Source organism: Zea mays, chromosome 7 (genome assembly GCF_902167145.1).
Source record: "Zea mays cultivar B73 chromosome 7, Zm-B73-REFERENCE-NAM-5.0, whole genome shotgun sequence".
Classification (NCBI taxonomy): Eukaryota; Viridiplantae; Streptophyta; class Magnoliopsida; order Poales; family Poaceae; genus Zea; species Zea mays.
This window is the reverse complement of record NC_050102.1, coordinates 161482540-161490308: the sequence shown is the minus strand read 5'-3', so window position 1 is coordinate 161490308 and position 7769 is coordinate 161482540.

Here is a 7769-nt window from a genome sequence, read left to right as displayed (position 1 = left end):
CCTCTTGGCAAACCTCCACACTTTGATGGGGAGGACTACGGATTTTGGAGTCACAAAATGCGTAGTCATTTATTCTCTCTCCATCCAAGCATATGGGAGATTGTAGAGAATGGAATGAAATTTGATAGCTCGGATAGCCCTATGTTTATTAATGAACATATTCATAAAAATGCACAAGCTACTACTGTGTTGCTAGCCTCTTTGTGCAGGGACGAGTACAATAAGGTGAGCGGTTTGGACAATGCCAAGCAGATATGGGACACCCTCAAGATTTCTCACGAGGGGAACGACATCACCATGCTCACTAAAATGGAGTTGGTGGAGGGCGAGCTTGGAAGATTTGCGATGATAAGGGGCGAGGAGCCAACCCAAACATACAACCGGCTCAAGACCCTTATCAACAAAATAAGGAGCTATGGAAGCACGCGATGGACGGACCATGACGTCGTCCGACTATTACTAAGGTCCTTTACCATTCTTGATCCTCATTTGGTGAATAATATTCGTGAGAATCCCAGGTACACCAAAATGTCGCCCGAAGAAGTTCTTGGGAAGTTCGTAAGCGGGCGAATGATGATCAAGGAGGCAAGATACGTGGACGACGCGTTGAACGGTCCTATTCATGAGCCTCAATCCATTGCTCTCAAAGCAACGAGGAGCAAGGAGGCACTACCAAGCAAGGTGGCGCAAGTTGAGGCAGCCGGGCTAAATAATGAGGAGATGGCCCTCATCATTAAGCGCTTCAAGACGGCGCTTAAAGGTCGCAAGGGACAGCCAAGCAAGACCAAGACAAAGGAGAAGCGCTCGTGCTTCAAATGTGGTAAGATTGGTCATTTCATTGCTAACTGTCCCGATAATGAAAGTGACCAGGAAAAAGGGGACAAAAGGGAGAAGAAGAAGCATTACAAGAAGGCCAAGGGCGAAGCACATATCGGAAAGGAGTGGGATTCGGATTGCTCCTCCTCCGACTCCGACAATGAAGGACTCGCCGCCACCGCCTTCAACAAGTCATCTCTCTTCCCCAACGAGCATCACACTTGTCTCATGGCAAGAGAGAAGAAGGTGAGTACTCGAGACTCCACTTATGCTTCCTCTAGTGATAATGAGTCTAGTGATGATGATGACATAGACTATTCATGCTTATTCAAGGGCTTAGATAGATCTAAGATAGATAAGATAAATGAACTCATTGATGCCTTGAATGATAAGAATAGGCTATTAGAAAAACAAGAGGACCTTTTATATGAAGAACATGATAAGGTTGTAGAGGCACAAAAATCCTATGCTTTAGAAGTTAAAAGAAATGAAATGCTTTCTTTTGAACTATCTACTTGTCATGAAACTATTTCTACTTTGAAAGGTGTCAACAATGATTTAAATGCTGAATTAGAAGTAGCAAATAAATCCAACTCTTGTGTAGAACATGTTGAGATTTGCACTAGGTGTACAGATTTCGATGTTGATGCTTGTAGTGATCATTTAGTTTCAATTTCTAAATTAACTGAGGAATTAGCTAGTCTTAATGCCCAACTTAAGACTAGCAAGAATGAATTTGATAAACTAAAATTTGCAAGGGATGCCTACACGATCGGCAGACACCCCTCATGTAACACCCCACTGATCCCACACAATGGATGATACCAAAAAAAACCTTTCTACAAGACTCATGCAACACATAGAGAAAGAAAGTACTGCAAAATCCGGCAGCACCTCCCTTGAAAGTAGCATAACAAGGGAAGCATATAGTTTATACAGGATATAAAAGAAAGATAATTGCCATAGTATAATCAAAATGCAACGGTAGAAAAGAACATTCATGACCAGACAAAAGATAGACATCTCAGCCCACCAAACTAAACAGTTCAACTACCATGAAAGATTAGAATGTAATAATTCCCTAGACTTGACCCTTCCTGTTTAACATCATTAATAAACAGTTATTCCTTTATTTAAAAGTGTGGTGGCCGTGCTGCTACATCCCTTCTTTCCCAAAGCAAAGATCAGGTGCCTGCATCAGACAATGCAAGAGTGAGATGACACATCTCAGCAAGTAAAAAAAACAAACAACAGTTGGACAATGCAAGCCAACCGTGCATAAGCAACCACATGGTTCCCAACTTCTTCCTTAAATATTAATTTGCAGCAAGTAAGCAAGTAATCAATTACTCAATGCCAAGATGAATTACAAAGTAAAGATCCACCTTATCCACATCACCAAAATAGGTTCCACACTTCACCCATGAATGCACATGGCTACAGATGCAACATGACTTCTGCCTTCATACCTCTAAGGATATGAAGCTGCATCATACCCCTTCTCGGGAAACATATGATGCTCATTGTACCGGTACGGTCGGACCATAAGATCGCGACGAAAACTTCAATGCAATGGATGATGAATGCATTATGCATGTCAACAACATGAGTTCTTCCCAAATAAAATGTGCTAGACATATACTTCCACCCATTTCACATCAATAACCACATGGGTAACATGATCAAACCACACCCTCCACATGTATAATCAATAAAGCATGAATAATTTCAAACGATGGTACCCAATTAGGAATATGGATACGAACACAAATAGCACAAACATAATCAAGTATGAGCCTCTTCAATCAAAAGACGAAATAACCATCATTGTTTTACTTGCCTCTACCGAAGTTCGGGCAAAATCCCTAAGAACGATCCGGAAGTCCACCACCTGTTTTTGACACCCAACTTAGTGCACCAAATTCTCATGAAAAAAAACTCAAAGACAACACCGCACCTACGCGCAATTTCAAACCCCGCCGCGGTAACAATTCTCCCCTCACTAACCAAACTGCAGCGGCGCTGCTTAACAATTCCATAACTTAAAATTTAGGACAGCAGTGATGATAAACAAAACTTCAGAGACAACTACATAAAATTCCCCACAAGTTTTGTATACAACCCATGATTGAATTCTAACATCTACTTACCTCTAAACGGTCCTCAAAATAAACCCTGCAATCTGTTTTTTTTATTTGAGCAGCGACATACGCGGATTCAAACAGCGATAACTTTTAAAATATAATTCCGATTTGAGCGCATAAGTACTTGTTGGAAAGATAAGAAAAAGCCCTACATGATTCTCATACTGATTAACACTAATTACTCCCGAAACATCCCCAGAAACTGCTAACACTGCTGCTGTTCATCACTCTGAAAAATCTGTTTTCTGGACAGCCACATACCCGGATTCAAACGATGATAACTTTTAATTTATAACTCCAAATTGAGCGCATAAATACTCGTTGGAAAGATAAAACAAAGTGCTACAAGATTCTCATACTGATTAACACTAATTGCTCCCGAAAAATCCCCAGAAACTGCTAACTCTGCTGCTGTTCATCACTCTGAAAAATCTGTTTTCTGGACAGCCACATACCCGGATTCAAACGATGATAACTTTTAATTTATAACTCCAAATTGAGCGCATAAATACTCGTTGGAAAGATAAAACAAAGTTCTACAAGATTCCCAAATTGATCCCCATTAAATCTTCACGAAAAAAACTAAAAACTGCTGGAACTACCGCTGTTCATCCACCACGCAAAATTCTGGACAGCCCCCCCCATCTAATCGCAAACGCAACATCTAATCAATTGAATCGCAGCGCAAATGAACAAGGGATGAACACAAAAGAAAAATCACCTTGGGTTCTCCCCTTTTCCTTCCTCCCTTCTTCCTTCCACCAAAACGATTGGAGATTCGCACCAAAAGACGATGATCCGAGCGGCACGGAGTAGCACCTAGGGAGGAGGGGATTGGGGGGGGGCGGCTAGGGTTTTGGTGGCTGCAACAATGGAGGGAGGAGGAGGTGGGCAGGGGGGGCGGCGGCCAAGGGGAAAGGAGAAGTGGGGGGGGGGGCGGCTGCACATGGGGGGGGGGGGGTAGTTAGGAGGGTGGCGGCTAGGGTTTGGGAGGCTAATGGGCCAAAACACCAATTGCGGCCCAACTAACCCACGCGACAGCTCCCGACTGCAACGCAAACGTCAAACCAAATAAATTCTACTGCCCTAGTTGCGAATGTTGTTCACAAAAATTCCAAATCCCCAAAACAACAACTGGATGAGGGAAAAAAAACAAAAAGAACAGCCCCCAACTTCTCTTCTTTGCAAACCGGGTATCACATTCTACCCCTCTTAAAAAGAATTCGACCTCGAATTCTGACGCTTCTATCGGAATGACACAAGAAAAGATTAGCGAATCAACAACACTTACCCACAACGAAAAGTTTCGGGTACTTCTGCCGCATCAACTCCTCAAGTTCCCACGTAGCCTCGCGCTCTGACTGATTAGACCATAAAACCTTGACATACTTAATTGATCTCTTCCTCAACACACGCTCCGAGAATTCCAATATACGCACCGGACGGCACTCCAGAGTCAGATCCTGCTGCACCGCAATTGGTTCCATCTCAATCTGATGGTCCGGATCCCGCAAGAACTTCCTCAACATAGAGACATGAAAAACTGGGTGTACCCCTTCCATGGAATCCGGCAGTAGCAAGCGATAAGCCAAGCTGCCCACCCGGGCCAAGATAGTGAACGGTCCAATGTATCTTGGACTGAGCTTCCCAGAGACACCGAACCGAACAACTCCCTTAGTGGGTGATACCCTGAGAAGGACTTGGTCCCCCACAGCAAATTCCAGATCCCGCCTCCTCACATCAGCATAACTCTTCTGACGACTCTGAGCTGCCAAAATATTCTGACGAATTTCCCGAACCTTTTCAGAAGTTTGCTGAACCCAATCAGGACCAACCAGGGATCTCTCTCCCAAAGTCTCCCAGCATAGAGGAGAGATACACCGCCTGCCATACAAAGCCTCAAATGGTGCCATCTTGATGCTAGCTTGGTAGCTGTTGTTATACGCAAACTCTGCCAGAGCAAGATGGTCCTCCCAGCTACCCTTCCATGACAGAACACAAGCACGCAACATATCCTCCAAGGTTTGGATTGTTCGCTCTGACTGACCATCCGTCTGAGGGTGAAAAGCGACACTAAGCGAAAGCTTGGTGCCCAATGCACTGTGGAGACTCTCCCAGAATTTGGATACAAATTTGGAGTCTCGATCAGAAACAATAGACTTAGGTACCCCGTGAAGCCTGACTACTTCCTTCATATACAAGGGAACCAAATCTGAAGCTGAATTCGTGGTCTTCATGGGAATAAAATGCGCAGACTTAGTCAAGCGATCCACTACCACCCAAATAGCATCCCTGCCACGAGGGGAACGAGGTAGACCCACCACAAAATCCATGGTGATATGCTCCCATTTCCACTCTGGAATTTCCAATGGCTTCAGCAAACCTGCAGGCCGCTTATGTTCGGCCTTCACGCGCTGACATACTTCACAGGCGGCCACATACTTAGAAATGTCAACCTTCATCCGCTTCCACCAGAAGTTTTGCTTCAAATCTCGGTACATTTTGGTTTCGCCAGGATGGACGGTGTAAGGCGTTTTATGAGCTTCTCGCAGGATATCCAGCTTCACCTCTGATTTCTGAGGCACACAAAGACGGCCCCTGAAACGAACCAAATCATTCTCATCAATGGTGAACTCCCGCGGTTTACCATCACCAACCCTCCTTCGGGCTTCCTGCAAAAGACGATCCTGCTGCTGAGCCGCACGCACTCTCTCCATAAGAGAGGATTGAATAAGCATCTGAGTCTCCTCGCTAGCGGTGCCGACATAACACAAAGCGATCCCCAAACGGTCCAGATCAGCGATCAACGGCAAGGCCACCTTTGGAACCCCGGACCTGCTAAGGGCATCCGCCACCACATTAGCCTTCCCCGGGTGATAATGAATGGACAAATCATAATCTTTAATCAATTCTAGCCACCGACGCTGCCTCAAATTCAGCTCTTTCTGAGTAAAAATATACTTGAGACTTTTGTGATCAGTGAAAATGTCACAAGCCTCGCCATAAAGGTAATGCCTCCACGACTTTAGAGCAAAAACCACCGCAGCCAATTCCAGATCATGAGTTGGATAATTCCCCTCATGCTTCCTCAACTGCCTTGAGCCATAAGCAATCACCCTGCCTTCCTGCATCAGCACACAGCCAAGACCAATACGCGAAGCATCCGTATAAACTGTGAAACGCTTACCGCTCTCAGGCAAAGCTAGGATAGGGGCGTCCACCAACTTGCTCTTCAATGACTGATAACTGATCTCACAATCGCCGGACCAGACGAAGGGAACACCCTTCCCCAAGAGCCTAGTCAAAGGCTTAGCAATGCTGGAAAAATTTGGTACGAAACGCTGATAATACCCAGCAAGCCCCAAGAAACTTCGGATTTCAGAGACACTAGAAGGTCTCTTCCACTCCACTACAGCCGCAACATTCTTGGGGTCAACCACAATACCCTGCTGATTAATCACGTGCCCCAGGAAAGCCACTTCAGATAGCCAAAAGGCACACTTCTTCAACTTGCCATAGAATTGATTCTTCCTTAGGGCACCCAGAACGAGACGGAGATGCTGATCATGCTCGGCCTCGGTCTTTGAATAAATCAAAATATCATCTAGGAATACGACCACAAAATCGTCCAAGAATTCATGCAGCATCCTATTCATTGCTTCCATAAACGCAGCAGGGGCATTAGTTAAGCCAAAGGACATGACTATGAACTCATAATGCCCATACCTGGTGCAGAAGGCAGTCTTCTCAATATCCTCCTCACGAATCCTCAATTGATGATAACCAGAGTTCAAATCAATTTTGGAGAACACCTGGGCACCCCTCAACTGCTCAAAGAGGACCTCAATTCGGGGAAGCGGATATTTATTCTTGATTGTCACTTGATTCAAAGCGCGATAATCCACACACAGCCGCTTGCTTTTATCCTTCTTCTCAACAAACAATACTGGGGAAGCCCATGGAGACCTGCTAGGCCTAATGAAGCCCTTAGCCAGCAGATCATCCAATTGCCGCTTTAATTCAATCTGCTCCTTTGGAGCCATTCGATACGGGGCCTTATGAATAGGCTGCGTACCCGGAATCAGCTTAATCTCAAAAGCTGCATCGCGCTCCGGAGGAATGCCTGGAAGCTCTGCTAGAAACACGTCAGCAAAGTCACACACCACCCGGATGTCCTGCACCCGCAAGGCAGCCTCGCCCTCCACCACCATAGAGAAAAAGATCCCCGACTTCCTTGACCAGCGATCAGGAAGCAATTGCGCCAACAAGGATAATGTGAACTTCGGAGAACTCCCCAAGAATACCACCTCCTTACCCGACGGCGCCTGCAATAACACTGTCTTCCAGAAGCAGGATATAACCGCGCGATACTGGGATAACCAATCCATACCCAAGATAACATCGAATGCCCCCAAGGAAATCACCACCAGATTAGCCGAAAAAACCTCATCAGCAAGAATGACGGAACACCCCTGACAAACTGAACAGCTACTAATGGAGCCATTAGCAGAACTGACCAAAATTGGGTGACCCAACCTCTGCACCGAAAGACCAACCCGCGACACAAAATCCTCCGAAACAAACGAATAGCTAGCGCCAGAGTCAAAAAGAGCATGGGCTGCAAATGAATCAACTGAAATCGTACCTGTCACCACGTCTCCTTGCTCCCTGCCATCCGTAGCGGGTAGCACATAAGCTCCAGAAATACCCGCAGAAGAGGAAGCTCCCGGAGTGAAATTAACAGAAGAACCCCACTGAGCCACCGGAGGAGGCTGGCGCGGAGCTCCAAACTGAGACAGCACAGGGGTA